Raw genomic sequence first — 15,552 nt, forward strand, 5'->3', positions numbered from 1 at the left:
CGGTTGCATCCCACTGGAATTTGGTTTAACCTACCTGGAATTGGGTTGGATCCACCCAGAATTGGGTTGAATCTCTCAGGTATTTGGTTGGTTCATCCTGCAGTTGGGTTGGGTCCAGCTGGAACTGGGTTTGATCCATCTGGAATTCAGTTGGATTTACCTCAAATTGGGTTTGATCCACCTGGAATTGGATTGGATTGAGCTGGAATTTGGTTTAATCTACCTGGAATTTGGTTTGATCCTCCTGGAGTTGGGTTGGATTGTCACGGTCCACTCATGAGCAGACCCGTGATGGTTCATACCAGCTACGATCTCAGAGTGCAAAAAGGAAAAGAAAACACAAAATGCAACAAGTCAAGGGAGTTAAATTTCAATCCAAGGGGGAAATTATTTATTTGGCCTGTAAAGCGGCCTGTGATAGAGAGAGAAAGAGAGAAAATTGGGAAAAGATGGGGAAGAAAGGGAAGGAAAGGGGGTATAGCTACCACCACGGGTCCACAGACATCCGGCGTCCCTGGAGTCCCGTCCAGTCGGCGTTCCTTGGCCTCTGCAAAGATCGATGTGATCTTTCGGTGGGGAAGATCTTCAGAGTTCAGTCCCTCCAGAGCTGTCTTTTATGCTAGTCCATACACCTGGTCCCTCCTTGCCAGCCGCCTTTGCCCCCCCTTAATTCTTGTGGAGATTTGCCAAACTCCACTTGGCAGGGTCAAGGGAGGAGTGTCCGAGGCATGGTCGGCAGGTTTTTCACGATGGGTGTCAGGGCGATGGGTGCAAAGCCTTCGTCACGTACCAGCTTTGGCAGCACAAGGACTTTGTTCTGTATCAACTCAGGCAGGTGCAAAGTCTTCGTTCTGTACCACCTTAGGCAGGTACAAAGCATTTGCTCCTTATCAGCTTTGGGTAGGCACAAAGCATTCGTTCCGTACTACCTTAGGCGGGCACAAAGCATTTGCTCCGTACCAGCTTCAGGTAGGTACAAAGCATTCCCTGCGTGAGTCCTGCACCTGTAATTTCTGATGAGAAATGTTGAGACAGAACTCGATTCTTGGATTGACCCTTACAGTGCCTCATGCTCTTGAAATTGTGGAGATTGTTTTGTCTTCTCCAAAGAATTCTGAACGAGGCTGGAGCACAAGGGTTATAAACATGTGGGGCTGAGACACAGAGAGTAAAAGGTACAGGAATGGGAAAGGGTAAAAAGGATATAAAAAGAGTATAAAAGTACAATGAAAAAGGACAAAAACCCATCAGGCATCAGCAGAAGCCAGGTTTACACAAACTGCCCAGCTGTGGAACCCCCAACCCCACCACAAAGTGACACAGAAACCCCAAAAAATGACACTGAAACCCCAAAAATTGCAGAAAAAAAAACCCAAAAGTGACACAGAAACCCCAAAAAGTGACATGGAGACTAAAAAGTGACGATGGGAAACCTCCAATGGGACAGTGAGACCCCAAAAATGGCAGAGAAAACCTCAAAAATAGAAGAGAAATCCCAAAAAGTGACACAGAACCCCAAAAAACGACAAAGAAAGCCCAAAAGTGACACAGAAATCCCCAAAAGTGACACTTGAGACCCTAAAAATGACACAGAGACCCCCAAAATGATAAAAAAAAACCCAGAAATGACATGACAAACGCCCAAAAGTGAGACAGAAACCCCAAAAGGTGACCCAGAACCCCCCCAAAAATGACCCAGAAACCCCAAGAAGGACACAAAAATCCCCCAAAACGGCACAGAACCCCCAAAAATCTCCACCGCACGCTGCTGGAGCAGTTCGACATCAAATCGGGACTTTGACGTGAGAGGAGCTGAGGGGAGTCACAATCCATCACAGACCCCCAAATGCCAGGCCTTGCACCACAGGAGTGCAGGTGATGCAAGCAGAGTCTGCTGCTAGAGACTGTCCCCTGCCCCAGGGGGACATGCTGGACATTGTCACCTGGCCTGAGTGTATATTAACCCTTGGCACTCTGTGCTTTTTTGGGGGGAAAACCACCACTGAGAAGTCCAGCTGGAGAAGATCAATGTGACATCGTTGGGATCCACGGATGGTGATATTTTCTTTCTCCCTCTTTCTGTCCCCCTCACCTCTTTTCCTACTTCTCTTTTCCTCTCTTTTCTTCCCTCTTTCTCTCATATTTACTATCAAATGAAACCTACACTACTGACTGGCATGTGGTCTCATTTGCACCTTAATTCGGGCAGAGGTATTTCCAAAGAACCTTAATGTTTGGATCATAACAGCTGTGACCCCAATGTCCCACCCATGTCTCACCTCAATATCTTCATTTTTACCCCAAATTCAGGTGTTTTGGAGGATTGAAATGAAAACAAGACCAAACCCGAAAGAAAAGGATTTACATGTCTGTGCCCACTGAGGATCCATGTGGTTGGGTGGAAGGGAAGAACATTTTTGGACGTTTCCATCCCAAAATCTTGGTCTTTGCCCCAACCCAGAACCATTTAGTTGTGGAAGATGCCCTTGGGTGAGAGAAAATCAGAATCATGGAATCACTGAGGTTGCAAAAGACCTCCAAGGCCATCCAGTGTTGCCTCATGCCAAGAGATGATGTAACTGAACACAAAAGGTGACATTTTCTGGGGTGGAAAGTCAACAGATCCGCTCTCCCCAGGGAATTTCTGATGTCCCCAGGAATTCCCATGGACATTCCTGGCCCTGCCTTCATCCAGGTGCCCACAGGGAGCCAGGAGGGTGTGGAGCCACCAGCCAGGTGTCTTTGCCACACGGATCACCAGCAGCACGGATCACCAGGGCGCTGCACAGCTGGGGTCACTGGGGATCATCCACTGCAGATCTTCCCACTGGGGATGGAGTTGGAGAAGCAATGAAGCTCTTCCTGCACTCGGGACACTCGCAGGGCTTCCCTCACTGGTGCCTCCGTTGGTGCCGAGTCAAGAGAGAGCTCTGTGAGAAGCTCTTCCCGCACTTGGGACACTTGTAGGGCTTTTCCCCAGTGTGGATGCGCCGGTGGGTGATGAGGTGGGAGTTTTGCTTGAAGCCCTTCCCACAGTCAGGGCAGCGGAAGGGCCTCTCCTGGGTGTGAATGCGCTCATGGAGGAGGAGATCGGAGCTGGTGTGAAACCTCTTCCCACACTTGGGACACCCATAGGGCCTCTCCCCGGTGTGGAACTTCTTGTGCTGCATCAGGTTGGAGCTGTGGTTGAAGCTCTTCCCACATTCTGTGCAATCGTAGGGCTTTTCCCCAGTGTGGATCACCTGGTGCTGCATCAGGGTGGACATCTGGCTGAAGCTCTTCCCACACTCCCCACACTCATATGGCTTTTCCCCAGTGTGGATCCTCTGGTGCCGGATAAGATCAGATCTCCACCTGAAGCTTTTCCCACATTCCCCACACTTCTGGGGCTTCTCTCTGCCCTTAGGCTTCTCCCCCAGCTCCGAGCTCCGGCTGCATCTCCGGGCCTTTTCCTCCTCCTCCATCCGGCCACGCCTTGGCAATGACAAATCCTGCTTTGGGGGAAAAACAAGGGCTCAGCGCCTTGCCCTGGGGGTTCCTCCTGCCCAGCTCCAGCTCTGCAACTCTCCCAGGGGTTTGTGTCCATAAAAACCCCAAACCACCACCATTCACCTCAAAACCTTCCCAGAATTTCCCCCTCTCTGCTCTTTTCACTTTGGCCTCCTCAGGGTCTCCCTTCCCTGCACTCATGGGGCTCCCGTGGCTCCCGGGCTTCCCTATTTTCCAGGGTCCCTCTTAGGGATGATCCGGGGGCCTTGGGGGTCCCAGAGGTCCCTTCTCCCCTCATTCTCTGCTCCGCGCTTCCAGGGATCCCAGGCTTCCCCCTTATCCACGCTCCCCCCTCTCCAGCCTGCCGGGGCTCCCCCAGCTCCGCCATCGCCCCTCTCCGCTCACCCCACTCCGGGGCTCCCGCCCTTCCCCTCCACCGCTCTCCCGGGGGGACCCCATGCCCCATGTCCTCCTCCCACCCCGACACCGGGCCATGGCCACCTGCAGCCCCCAAAATATCCCCCAAAGCCCCACTGGCGCCTCAGCTTTGCCCTTCCGCCACATCCAAACGTTCCCCCCGCACAATCAAACCCTCCCAGCGACCCTGAACGAGATTTCGGGCTCAATCCCGCAAGCTGCGAGCTCCAAACACCCGCCCAGAAAAAACGCCGCTCGGGGACCCCCGAGACATTTGGGGCGATTCCTCCTCCCCCTCACCTGCGCCATGCGGGGCGCCGATGCTCCCGGGGCTGCGGCAGACAAAGAGCTGCGCGCGGCTTCTGCTGCTCCTCCTCTTCCTCTCTCCAACCTCTTCCTGCTCCTCCTCTTCCTCTCTCCTCCTTCCTCCTCCCGCGGCTCCTCCTCCTTCCTCCTCCCGCCTCGTCCTCCTGGGATCTCCGGCCTTTCTCCCGCTCCTTCCTCATCCCTCCTCCTCCTCCTCCATCCCTTCTCCTCCTCCCCCAAGCCCAGCGCCCACCCTTTCCCCCCCTTTTCCCCACGCCGTCGCATCCCGCGGGAGGAGCCGGGATGGAGCCGGGGCAGGTCGGGCTGGGGCAGCGCTGGGCTCCGGGCCAGGCCTGGGCGCCCCCCACGCGCCCCCTCCCCAAATTGGCCTGGCGGGAAGCGCTGGGGCCGAGGGGGGAGCGCAGGTGGGGTTGGGGTGGGGAGCGCTGGGCGCTGCGGGTCTGCCTGGGAACTGGAGAGTCATCAGCGCCGCGAGCTCGGATTGGATCAGAATCGCTCAGCGCATTCTCCTATTGGCTCATTTTCGCGGGGCTATTTTTCGGGGCTGTTTTTCTATGGGGTTTGAAGGTTCTGGGGGGCTCAGGGGGTCTCAGCGCCTTTTTTGGGGTTCGCTGTGTGCCGTGTCGGGGTTCAGCTGCCTCCCAAGGTCCCCCAGAGCGGGGTGACACTTGGGGACACACGGGGGTCCCCATTCCCGATCCATCCCGGGGTCAGGTCTGCCCCCCAATCACAGCCCCACCGCGGGGTCCCCCCAAGTCCCTCCCCAGTGTCCCCCAAGAAACGCGACCGGAGCCAACTGGGAAGCTTTATTGGGAGCACTGGGAGCAGCCGAGCGGGGTCAGAGTGACAGCAGGGCTGGGGGGACACACAACCCCCCAAAATCAGCGCGGGGACAGAGCGGGGGGTCCCGGCCGGGCCCGAGGCCACGGGGAGGGGCTGCGGCCGGCGGCGGCTCAGGAGCTCTGTGGGCAGAGAAAAGGGGGTGACACCGGGCTGGGGGGCCCCGGGGGGAGCACAGCCGCTCCGGGGCAGGGGGGACACGACCCCCGGGACCCCCTCTCACCTTCTTGCACAGGTAGAAGCCGAGCCCCAGCGCCAGGAAGACGAAGCCCAACACGAAGCCCCCGATCCCCGTCAGCATCTTGCTGCGGGCAGCGTCCGGCGGCATCTCTGGGGGTCAGCAGGGCTCAGGACCCCCAAAAACCTCTCAGCGACACCCCAAGCCCCTCCAAGCACCCTCCCAGTCGCCCCCAGCCCACCCAGCAGCCCCTGAAACCTCCTCCCGATCCATTCCCAGCCTCCCCAGGACACACCAAAGCCCCTCCCGTCCCTCTCAGCACCCCACAACCCCTCCCAGTTGCCCCCCACCGCCCCAGGACCCCCAAACCCTCTCCCAGTCCCTTCCCAGCCCCACCAGGACTCACCAAGGTCCCTCCCAGTCTCTTCCCAGCACAACCAACCTCATTCCAACCTTTACTTTTCCATCCCCAATCTCCTTCCAGCCCCTCCAGCCTCACTCCAACTCCCTCCCAGTTCCCCCCAGCACCCCCAAACTCCCTCCCAGTGCTCACCAGCACCCCCAAACTCCCTCCCAGTGCCCACCAGCACCCCCAGAACCTCATCCCACCCTCCCCAACATCCTTCCAACCCCTTCCCAGCCCTCCCACACCCCCAAGCCCCTCTCCCAGTAGAAACCAGCCTCTCTCCACCTCCCTCCCAGTTCCCCCCAGCACAGCCCAATCCCCCTGCCAGCCCCCCCAGTGCCTCCCCCGCTCCCCCCGGCGCTGTGGGCTCTGGCCGTACCCCAGTGCCGCCTCAGGGGCTGCTCCAGGCTGACGTGCTCCACCTGGCAGGTGACCCCGTGCCGGGGGGGCGTTTCCAGCAGCACCAGCAGCTGGTAGGTCCAGTCCCCGTTGGGGAGCAGGTCGGTGGTCATCACTTGCTCCGAGAGCTCCTGCTGGCCCTGGAACCACCTCAGCTGCACCTGCGCAGGGTAGAAATCCATCACGGAGCACAGCAGGCGGCCGGGCTCGGGTTGGGAGCTCGAGGGCACCAGCGAGATGGACACGCTGGGGGGCACTGGGAGAGAGAGGGGAGACACTGGGATCAGCTTGGGGGGTCGTTGAGTGGGAGCTGGGAGTGTTTGGTTTTTTTGCTTTTTGTGTGAGAGAGTGAGTTTTCTGTTATGTTAAAATTTTGTGTGTTTTGTCTTGTCAGGGTTTGACCCTGACTAAACACCAGGCACCTCGACTCTATCTTGCTGCAAGGAAAAAAACTGCAAAAAATACACACCAATCTCATCAGTTAAATGAGATAGGATATTGCCAGGAGGACACACAAAGAAGGGCAGACAGGCTCCAAGCCTTAAGTTGCAAAAAGTGATTTGATTACCTAACAGGGTTGGAAGATAAAATGCAACGCAAAAATAAACTTTTGATACACTATTTTGTTCACTCTCCCCCTCCCTCTTAAGAACTCATTTTCTACTCACCCCTCTCCCTCCTTCCAACCACCATATCAGGTAGGGGGCAGGGTGTGGGGTATTTTCTTAGTCCATAGAGCAATTTCATAAATCTATTCATCACCACAATTCTTCAACTACAAATATTGTTTATCTCTGCTCATCTCTCTTTCTCTCTAGACAGCTTTCTTGCTCTCACCCCTCCCTCTTAAGAAGTTGTTTTCAGCCCCCTTCCCTCTTTCCAAACCAACAGCACGGGCAGGGGGCAGGGTGAGGGGTTTGTTCACTGCTCAGTCCATCAGGGAGAGGGGTCCTCCACTTAGCCACGGGGTCCCTCCCATGAGAGACAGTCCTCTGGGAACTTCTTTGGCGTGGGTCTGATCTCACGAGCAACATCTCGCCCGAATTCTGCTGCAATGTGAGTCCTCTTGTCCATAAGGTGCAGACTCTGCCGAGCCGAGGCCAGGCTGCTTCCATGCCAAGAGCAAGGCCTTTCTCTCCCTTGCAAGGCCTCTGTTTTAACTCTTTCAAGACTCCAAACTGGATCACAGCTCTCTCCAGGCATCCACCTGCTCCTCTGGCATGGGCTGTGGGTGGATTTCTGCATCCCTGTGGACTCCATGGGCTGCAGGGGAACCTCCTGCTCCCCCCATGGTCTTCAGCATGGCTAGCAGAGGGTTTTCAGCTCCGGCACCTGGAGCACCTCCTCCCCCAGCTTCTCCACTCACCTTGGTGTCTCCATGTTGTTCTCCTTTCACATATTTTTACCTCCTCCTCCTCTAGCTAAAAAGAAGTGTGTGCCTACTTTTGTTTTGAATTTTTCTTAAGTATGTTTTCACAGAGGCAGAACTAGCTCCTCTAATTAGCCCAAACGTGGCCAGCAGCATGTCCATCACTTTCAGAGCCATCAGAGGTTGACTCTGCTGGACTTGATGAAAAACTTCCAGAACTTTCACTCAGGACACACACAGGAACCATTTTGGTGCCACTCCCTACCCCTCAGACACTTCTTCAGGCCTACTGCCACAGCTTTTGAGGGGTCCAAATTTCTCTTAGATGTTAATGATATCTTTCTGATGTTTTGGGCCCATCAAAACCACCACAATTTATTTAAAAATTAATAAAATAATAGAGTAAATTATTCTTTATGTAACATTGTCACCATAAATATTGATAGGGTCACACAAAGACATCTCAAAGAATTCTGAGTTAGAAGGGACCCACAAGGATCAGTCCAGCCCTTAAGCGAATGGTCCCTGAGGAGTCATATCCACACACTGGCATTATTGTCACCTTACACCAAGGAAGGTCACATTCATATGAAGTACCTGTTCATAGTCTGTATGCAAAGAAGTAGATCAATGTAGATGTGCAAGATTAGTGTAGAAATACAGTGTTAGGAGAATGTGTTTAAAATCTGTTTCCACGGCAATATATCCACATATATAGGAAAGATCACTGTAGAAAAATGCAGTGCAAGAGAAACAGGATTAGTTCTGGAATGGTTGCAGAAGGAGAAAGCAAACTCCAGCCCCAGGCAAAGCAGCTACATATCAGCTTCCTCATCATCTGCTCCTCCTGCAGGTTCATCTCCTGGAGATAAGGAACTGAGCTGATCATGGGATCAGAACCTGAGGTGACTCTGAGAATAGGCACTGAGGTGATTATGAGAACAAACACTGAGGTGATTATGAGATTAGGCACTGAGGTGGTTATGAGAAGAACCACTGAGGTGATTATGAGAACAACCACTGAGATGACCCTGAGGATCAGTGCAAGGCAGATGCTGTAGTTGAGGAAGGAAATCCCCGTGCTGTGGGGGGAAGAAATGAACCTTTGACTGCCCAGCATTGAGGAGCTCCTTCCTCTACCCTCTGTTACAGGCGAGTTTGGGGTCTGCTGCAGATATATTGCATCTCATTTGAGCAGATCCCACTCCTGAGCATATTGTCAGCCAGGAATACACACTTTGCATTGCCCAGCACAGGAACCCTGCAGGGAGGAGCAGAGACAGTGCTGGCACCACGGGGAGATACACTGTGCCCCTGTGCCCCCAGGCCCTGCCTGTGCCCCCAGGACTCACGAGGAGCTGAAGCTGCTGCAATCCACCCACTGCAGCCGCTGGTCCTGTCTGTGCAGCCCGAGCCAGGAATCGTCATTCCTACTGAGGCGGAAGAGGAACTCCTGGCAAGGAGAGAGTAGCCGACAATCAGAGCAGCAGCCCTGGCCCAGGAGCTCCCCAGGCTCCCCTTAGCCACCTCAAATCCCCCAAACCCCTCACTCATCATTTCCCAGTCCTTGAGCACGGCCGGGGAGGCCTTGAGCTTGGAGCACCGAGCCTTAGCCTGATCCCAGGTGAGATGATCCCTCGAGAGGAAGTAGCAGATCCCGTTGTACCCAACCCAGCCCTTGGGACAGGCCAGCAGCAGAGGAGTGTCAGATGTAACCGGAGGGTCAGTTTGTCTTCTCCCTGCAGAGCGTCTGAGGATTCTCCCCTCACGGAGAAGCCCGAGCTCCCATTGGCTGATTTTCCCGCTCAAACTCACTGCCCCCAGCGATTGGCTGATTCAGCCGTCACTCCTCGTTCTCCCACGCGCTGATTGGTCAGAGCGGGGCTGAGGGACGATCCCGGCCGTGAGGGAGCAGTGAGCCCGCAGTGCCCCGAGGGGTTGGGCTGAGGCTGCTGCTCCTCCTTACCTGACACAGCAGCCAAGGACACCGCCAGAGCCACAGCCAGGAGCAGGAGCAGAGTCAGCATCAGCAGGGTGAGCACGGGATGGGATCTGATCCACTCAGCAGGAGCTGGAAAGAGCCGCAGGCCGTGAGGATGGAGCTGTCCTGAGCAGGCCCAGCCCTCACATCTCCCACCTAACGCCCAGGGAGCACAGGAGGGACCCTCAGCCCGTGTGCCACTCACTGAGCTGGAAGCAGGAGAGACCAGGGGTACAGACAGGGATGAGGGACAGCGAGGAACTGGGGACAGCCAGGGACATGGCCAGGGGACAGCCTGCAGCAGGAGAGCTGCCCAGGGCCAGGGCTGTCAGTCCCAGCAGAGCACCAGGCCTCTTCCAGAGCCCTGGACACAGCAACACCCTGCCAGCCCTGTGCTCCTGGGGTGACAGTGTCCACTGTCCCCTCCCTAGAGGCCACAGTGCTGGCTCTGCACTCACCCAGATATCCTCTGCAGGTCTTTCTGTGTGTGACTCTCATTGCTGATCGATCCTGGCACTTCAATCCCATCTCTGCACTGCGATTCACTCTGCCCCAACAGAGGAGCAGCTTCTCCCTGCCTGTACCCAGCAGGATCTGACAGCTGAGGCAGCTCTGTGCCCTTAGTTGCTGATCCATTCTGGGCACCCAGGGCATCCTTGGGAATCTCAACAACAGCTTCATCCTTCCTTGGTCTCATTTCAGACTCACAAATCGAATCTCTCCAGTTGTTCTCAGCAGGATGTGGCACCTGAGGCAGGTCGGGGTGCTGAGTTTCTGACCAGTGTCTGTTGGGGAAGATGAAATAGGAAAGCCTTATAGATATGATCACCTTGCAAAAGATGCTGAGACTATGGAAAGTATAAACGAGATTGAGATGAAGACAAGGTTTGCGTTGAAGAATAACTTGGAAACAATAGTATAGCCACTGAAGGTAATCCCCCTTCTTGATAAAACAATGCCCTCTGCCTGTAGGCAGGTCCAAAGGTCAGAGCAGACCCTGCCTGCCTGGCAGAGGTTCCAAAATGCAGTTTTTTAAAGTTTAAAATATAACCCCGTATGGTGATGATTCTTGTAAGTTGTATGCAAATGTTTAGGGTTTGTAGGTTGTCTCAGATTGGTTAAAGAGAATTAGAATATTCAACAGAGAAGATGATTTATTGTATTGTAAACGGCAAATCGCTCTTTTTTTGCCTCTCTCTCTCCCACTCTCTCTTGCCTCTCTGACCTGCTTTGAGCTGCATCTTGCAGTCTAGCAGGCCTCTCACACCCTCTCACACTCTCTTTTCACAATAAACCCCCATGCTCTAAAACCCAGCTTTAGAGATCTCGTTTCTATTCCATCCTCATAACCAAATCCAACAGAGTTAAATCCTACATCTGTCCTCAGGATTCTGGTGCTCCTCTGGCCTCTCAGAGCTTGAGCCATAGCTGGAGCCACTCTCCTTCCCTTGTCTCCCTGCAGATGTAAAGCTGTCATAGCTCTGGTCCTCATCAAAAGGATCTGGCACCTGAAGGATGTCTCCAGCAGCCTCTACATTGCCACGGCAGAATCCACTCTTCACATCATGGCTCACTGCACACTTAGAAGACTGAACTTGCTCCCCAGACATCAGCACTGATGGTACACAAACACCGAGTCCATCTTCCATTGCACTTTCACAACCACTGTCCTGGCTGACTGTGGAGCACACGATGAGAGGCCCCGGCTGGTCTGTGCCCTGAGGTTCCCCCACGTTCAGGAAGGCACTGCCAGCTCAGTCCTGCCCTGTCTCTGCTCCCCGGCAGCACCTGGGGACACAAACAGTGTCAGAGAGCTCCGGGCCCAGCTCGGCCCTGCAGCCCCAACCCCTCTGGCTGTGCAGCTCCGGCCTGGGACAGTTAGGGATAATTAGGGACAGTTAGGGACAGCGCCCGGGAGCTGCCGAGTGCGGGAACAGGGCAGCTGTGGATCGGGCTCAGCCTGCTGGGGGGGAAGAACCAGGAGCCCTGAGGGGCTCAGCATTGTCCCCTGCATGCCCTGTGCTGAGGGTTGGAGCTCAGGGACAGCGAGCCCTGGCAATGCCATTTGTGTCCTGTCTGGGAAGAGGACGGGGTCCCGGCAGGGAAGGTGGAACTTGTATGAATGACTGCAGCCACTCCAGGGCGACAGGACGGGACGAGGGTGCCCCGCCTCCACTGAACGCATCTTCTTTCTGTTCCATAGAGATTTGGGTTGTGAGAGACACTCAAGTTCCTCCCGTCCCACCCAGCCCTCGGCATGGACACCTGCCGGTAGCCGATGTGGCTACCAGCCCGGTGCCGAATGGCCTGGAACAGACCCGGGGACAGCGCAGCCACCTCTGTGCTACCCACAGCAAGCGGGACGAGCCAGCGCTGCTCCGGCACCGCCTCCTGCCGAGGCAGCAGCGATAAGGAGACCGCGGGCAGCCGCTCCCTCAGCGGCCTCAGGCCAGCGGCAACACGGCGCCATAGCCAGGGAGGGAGACGGGAAAACGAAGCCGCCACAGCCTCCCCTGCCGCCCCCTCCATCCGCCCGCAGCGAGCCCCGAGCCCCAGCACAAGCCAGCGCGGCTCCCACCTGCGCTGGGACAGCCTCTCCGAGCTCCGCCGCCGCCTCTCCGGGCTCCGCCCGCTGCCGCCGCTCCCGGGCCGCACACACGCTCCCACCATGGCGCCGCTGCTGCCCCACTAAAGCCCTGCCTGCCTGCCTGCCTGGGGGCGACACCGGCGCCGGCCTTGTCCCCGCTCGCTGGCACCGAGCAGCAATTGCGCTGGGACAATCCCGAGTGACAGCACAGCCAGCCAAGGGCAGCGAGGCGCGGGCTCTGCACCAGCGCACAGCCCAAGCCCCGCGCTCTCAGTGCCCCCCGGGCTGGCCGAGGCCAAAGCCGCACATGAGGAACAGCCCTGCAACGGGCCCGGGCCCAAGGCGCCATTGCTCTGCAAACAGCGACCAAGTTCTCTGCACCTCCCAGCCCCGCCTCGGCACGCAGCCCCCGGGGCAGCCCCACGGCCCCCACGGCAGCTCCCAGCCTCCGCCAGCCGCCCTGCAACGGCCCAGGGGGAGCAGGCCAAGGGATGCGGCTGCCGGCGCCCAGGGGACACCAGGGACAGCGGGGGCACTTCACAAGCCTTTGGTGCAAAAGAGAAAATCATCAGGAAGGAAAAAGCAACAGCAGCGCTGGCTCCAGAGCACAGGGCCACACGAGGCCATTGCACATTGCAGTGGGGTGACGCTGGCCCCATGCCAGGCACCCAGCAGAGCTGCTCTCTCACTGCCCTGCACAGCCGCCATGGGGAGAGAAAAAGGAACCAAGGCTTCCTGAGTTGATAGAAGGACCTGGCTAAGAGATCCCTCATCCAACACCTTTGTGCACAAAACAGGCTCGAAATTGGATATGTGAATTGAATTTATTGCTAACAAACTCAGAACAGGAAAAGAAGAAAAATTTGACCATTTAAAACACCTTCACCCCACCCGACGGGAATCACCTGGAATAAGGGTCACCAGGATTCTGCCAAACAGGGGTCACTGGGGATTATCCACTGCAGATCTTCCCACAGGGGATGGAGTTGGAGAAGCAATGAAGCTCTTCCTGCACTCGGGACACTCGCAGGGCTTCCCTCAGTGGTGCCTCTGTTGGTGCTGAGTCAAGTTAGAGCTCTGTGAGAAGCTCTTCCCACACTCCCCACACTCATACGGCTTTTCCCCAGTGTGGATGCGCCGGTGGGTGATGAGGTGGGAGTTTCGCTTAAAGCCCTTCCCGCAGTCAGGGCAGCGGAAGGGCCTCTCCTGGGTGTGAATGCGCTCATGGCGGAGGAGATGGGAGCTGGTCTGAAACCTCTTCCCGCACTTAGGACACTCATAGGGCCTCTCCCCGGTGTGGATCTTTTTGTGCTGGAACAGGTTGGCGCTCTGGCTGAAGCTCTTCCCACATTCCACGCAATCATAGGGCTTTTCCCCAGTGTGGACCATTTGGTGCCGCATCAGGGCGGACATGCAGCTGAAGCTATTCCCACATTTTCCGCACTTGTAGGGCTTCTCCCCAGTGTGGACCCTGCAGTGCGCGCTGAGCTCAGTTTTCGATCCAAAGCTCTTCCCACACTCCCCACACTCGTAGGGCTTTTCCACACTGTGGATGCGCCGGTGGGTGATGAGGATGGAGTTGTGCTTGAAGCTCTTCCCGCAGTCAGGGCAGCGGAAGGGCCTCTCCTGGGTGTGAATGCGCTCATGGCGGAGGAGACAGGAGCTGGTCTGAAATCTCTTCCCACACTTCCCACACTCATAGGGCCTCTCCCCTGTGTGGATCCTTTTGTGCCTGATAAGGCTGGACCTGACACTGAAGCTCTTCCCACATTCCTCACAATCATAGGGCTTTTCCCCAGTGTGGATCGCCTGGTGCAGGATCAGCTGAGATCTCCACCTGAAGCTTTTCCCACATTCCCCACACTTGTGGGGCTTTTCCCCAGTGTGGATCCTCTTGTGCGTGATCAGAATGGAGCTGACGCTGAAGCTGTTCCCACATTGCCCACCCTCGTCGGGCTTCTCCCCAATGTGGATCCTCTGGTGCATCATCAGGTTGGACATCTGCCTGAAGCTCTTCCCACACTTCCCACACTCGTAGGGCTTTTCCCCAGTGTGGATGCGCCGGTGGGTGACGAGGGTGGAGTTGTGCTTGAAGCCCTTCCCACAGTCAGGGCAGCGGAAGGGCCTCTCCTGGGTGTGAATGCGCTCGTGGACGAGGAGACTAGAGCTGATGTGAAACCTCTTACCACACGTGGGACACTCATAGGGTCTCTCCCCAGTGTGGATCCTCTGGTGGGTTATCAGGTGGGAGCTCTGCCTGAAGCTCTTCCCACATACCTCGCAATCGTAGGGCTTTTCCCCAGTGTGGATCCTCTGGTGCTTGATCAGCTGAGATCTCCAGCTGAAGCTCTTCCCGCAATTGGGACACTCATAGAGATTGTCCCAAGTGTGGATCCTCTGGTGCATGATCAGCTCAGATCTACAGCTGAAGCTCTTCCCACACTTGCCACAATTGAAGGGCTTTTCCCCTGTGTGGATGCGCCGGTGGATGATGAGGGTGGAGTTGTGCTTGAAGCCCTTCCAACAGTCAGGGCAGCGGAAGGGCCTCTCCTGGGTGTGAATGCGCTCATGTAGGAGGAGATGGGAGCTGGTCTGAAACCTCTTCCCACACTTGGAACACTCATAGGGCCTCTCCCCGGTGTGGATCTTTTTGTGCTGCATCAGGCTGGATCTCTGGCTGAAGCTTTTCCCACATTCCTCGCAATCGTAGAGCTTTTCCCCAGTGTGGATGCTCTGGTGCTGCCTCAGGGTGGACATCAGGCTGAAGCTCTTCCCACACTTCCCAGACTGATAGTGCTTTTCCCCAGTATGGATCCTCTGGTGAACAATGAGCTCAGATTTCGAACAAAATCTCTTCCCACACTTCCCACACTCGTAGGGCTTTTCCCCAGTGTGGATGCTCTGGTGCCGGATCAGCTCAGATCTCTGCCTGAAGCTTTTCCCACAATCCCCACACTTGTGGGGCTTCTCTCTGCCCTCAGGCTTCTCCCCCAGCTCCGAGCTCCGGCTGCATCTCTGAGCCTTTTCCTCCTCCTCCATCCGGCCACACCTTGGCAATGGCAAATCCTGCTTTGGGGGAAAAACAAGGACTCAGCACCTTGCCCTGGGGGTTCCTCCTGCCCAGCTCCAGCTCTGCTACTCTCCCAGGGGTTTGTGTCCATAAAAACCCCAAAACACCACCATTCACCTCAAAACCCTCACAGCATTTCCCCCTCTGTGCTCTTTTCACTATGGCCTCCTCAGGCTCTCCCTTCCCTGCACTCATGGGGCTCCCGTGGCTCCCGGGCTTCCCTATTTTCCAGGGTCCCGCTTAGGGATGATCCGGGGGCTTTGGGGGTCCCAGAGGTCCCTTCTCCCCTCATTCTCTGCTCCGCGCTTCCAGGGATCCCAGGCTTCCCCCTTAGCCACGCTCCCCCCTCTCCAGCCTGCCGGGGCTCCCCCAGCTCCGCCATCGCTCCTCTCCGCTCACCCCACTCCGGGGCTCCCGCCCTTCCCCTCCACCGCTCTCCCGGGGGGACCTCATGCCCCATGTCCCCCTCCCACCCCGACACCGGGCCGT

The 15,552-nt window shown here is 56.4% G+C and overlaps 3 protein-coding genes and 1 pseudogene across 4 annotated transcripts in view; all 4 read right to left on the reverse strand.

Annotated features, from left to right (window-relative positions):
- LOC146421328 (uncharacterized) overlaps positions 1 to 15,552 on the reverse strand; it is a 238,099-nt gene that overhangs the window by 209,325 nt on the left and 13,222 nt on the right. The gene's annotated exons all lie outside the window — the stretch shown is intronic.
- The window catches only part of LOC146421343 (uncharacterized), a 95,707-nt gene that overhangs the window by 53,691 nt on the left and 26,464 nt on the right, over positions 1 to 15,552 (reverse strand). The window lies entirely within an intron of this gene.
- LOC146421346 (uncharacterized) overlaps positions 2,349 to 15,552 on the reverse strand; it is a 60,251-nt pseudogene continuing 47,047 nt past the window's right edge. Inside the window, exons 2-3 of the transcript XR_014848718.1 lie at positions 13,018 to 15,059; positions 2,349 to 3,396 (exon numbers count right to left, since the gene is read on the reverse strand). The product of XR_014848718.1 is annotated as an uncharacterized LOC146421346 (transcript). The remainder of the gene's footprint in view (positions 3,397 to 13,017; positions 15,060 to 15,552) is intronic.
- The window catches only part of LOC146421347 (uncharacterized), a 53,854-nt gene continuing 46,392 nt past the window's right edge, over positions 8,091 to 15,552 (reverse strand). Inside the window, exons 2-4 of the mRNA XM_085047493.1 lie at positions 9,392 to 10,191; positions 8,778 to 9,164; positions 8,091 to 8,686 (exon numbers count right to left, since the gene is read on the reverse strand). The gene's annotated coding sequence lies outside the window, so the exon portion shown is untranslated. The remainder of the gene's footprint in view (positions 8,687 to 8,777; positions 9,165 to 9,391; positions 10,192 to 15,552) is intronic.

The sequence above is a fragment of the Lichenostomus cassidix genome, unplaced genomic scaffold, assembly GCF_008360975.1.
Source record: "Lichenostomus cassidix isolate B80296 unplaced genomic scaffold, HeHo_3.0 HiC_scaffold_33, whole genome shotgun sequence".
Taxonomy (NCBI): Eukaryota; Metazoa; Chordata; class Aves; order Passeriformes; family Meliphagidae; genus Lichenostomus; species Lichenostomus cassidix.